Consider the following 2261-nt stretch of genomic DNA (forward strand, 5'->3'; position numbering starts at 1 on the left):
TCTTGTGGTTCCCACGCAAGTACCCCATCAGCCTAGGCGTTTTGATTAGAATCTGGCCTGTGGCAGTCATGATGCTGGAAATTGACCAACATGTGGCCTCAGATACACCGACTTTAAAACAAAGGCCCCAGAAGGTCCCCTTGGTGGGAGGTGTGGCCATGGGATGTGGCCAGGTTTGCCGTAGCGCCCCTGCTGCCCGCCCACCCCAGCGCGGTCTGGTCCAGTCCAGTTCCCTCTACCACCAGGAATAGATCAAAATGCTTCCCTGCCAGGTGTCGGTGGCTACGTATTTGCTCTCCAAGGGCATTTGTGTTTATTTAAGATAAGGCCTTACATTCAATTAAAGTCTAGCGGAGGGATTAGGAGGTGTCTGCTCCCATTGGACCTGGGCGGGAGTCCTGAGGTGTTGCTCCTCTGAGCCCCCGCAGAGGCTGCCTCTGGTGGGCAGGGCAGCCGCCCCTGCACTCCCTCCGCACGTGTGTGCTTTCTGTCCAGTGAGCGCCCACCTGTCTAGACCGCATACGCCTATCAGCACACACCTTGTAAGAGGCGCCCTTCTGGGTGTCCATTATTTTATTTACAGCATAGATTCCTGTACTCCTGCACTTATATATTAGGCACATTTTTTAAAGTACACGACAGAGAACTTTGTAAGGCATAAATACAAAATACAAACAGGGGTTCTTGTATTTTCTCGCTGAACCCCAGAAAGTGTGGATGCTTCCTGGTAGGTGCACACCCATTTTGGACACCACTATTTTAAGAGCAAATCAGCACACCTTGATAGCATCCATCCCAAACCACTGTGAGCCTGTGGAATAAGAAAGTAGAATTCCCAGGCGCTTCTAACCTGGGAGCCAGGACAAGCAAACTCTCAAACAGCATAAACGCAAACAATTCAAAACCCCCATCCAACAGGAGAGCTGTCTCTAGACAGCAGTGGCTGTAGGTACCAAGGGCAGATCAGATTCGCTGTACGGAGCCCCGGGGCTGCTCGGCTTCCCTCTCTGGGTCTCTAGAAAAGGACAGTTGGTAATAGCCCCGGCGCACTCATGATTGGAATTCTTTGAACCCTCAAAGTGCTTCCGCAGTACTAATCCCCACGGCACCAGTGGGTCCACGTCGCTTGAATATTATTTTTTATTTGACCACCAAGATGAGATGATGATTCTGTTTCCTTTTGAAAACGGTCTGAGAAAGTGTACAGGTCTAATTCTATATACATATTTATACATGTGTATTTTTGTTTATTGTTACATTTTGACATTGGACTTTCTATTAAATGATTTTTAACAGTTGGCCTGGCTTTGTCTTTTGTTCTTTGAAAAATTCCTTTCTTCTTTCCCGGGTCTCAGGGAGGGGGCTGTTAGAAATGTCTACAAAAGCTTGTGTGGCCTCGCGGTCCCCCCACCCTTCTGTCTTCTTCCCTATTGTATGTACACAAGTTCAAGTTCTTCTGTTTTTAGCAGCAATGTACCACATCGAGCACCCACTTGGAAAGTCCCCCAGCCTCATTTTCATCACCTCCAATGTTCGGGTGATGTTGGAGCCCACTCAGTCCCATCAGCTTCTGCAGATTCATAAATGCATAGATTTGATGACGCTGCAAAGATAAATGATGAAACAATGATGCTACAAGCCTTTCAAGTTTCTCGTGCACCTCTCCCCCTTCATGACACACACACACACACACACCACACACACATACACACGGAGTCCTAGATGGGACACCCTGGACAAGTTACTTAACCTTCCTGAACCTATTTACCTCGTCAGTGAAAACATTCCCTTTTTTCATAGGTTCGATTTAAGGAGATCCCATAGTAAGTGCTCAATAAACAACCACCTACTTCCTGAAAGCATTTATTCAGCCAGCTGACATTTGTTCATATCACTGTGTCTGCCTGGCACTGGCATCTCCCAAGTAGAGGGCCAAGGATGTGAGCATCGAAGGAATTCCCTCTACAAAGCCACCTGCAGGGGGCACAGTATGAAAAATGAGGTCTCTGCCTTAGAGTCTCTCTCATGGGCCACACTCAAATTCCATGACTCCTGGCACATTTTGGAGGTGGAAAAACCATTGATTCTCCCACTGTGCTAGCCTTCCAGCACCTACCAGAGAGAAATGCACACGTACACACGCAGTCTCAAAGCATGAAGCCACAAGCAGCTTCCCTTGGCTGTGTCTTCCCAGTGGCATCAGTGTGTTCACCTCTGACAAGCCTTGGTCTGCTCCGCCAGCCTCTGCGTTTCACCCCGGC

This window comes from Sus scrofa, chromosome 9 (genome assembly GCF_000003025.6).
Source record: "Sus scrofa isolate TJ Tabasco breed Duroc chromosome 9, Sscrofa11.1, whole genome shotgun sequence".
NCBI lineage: Eukaryota > Metazoa > Chordata > Mammalia > Artiodactyla > Suidae > Sus > Sus scrofa.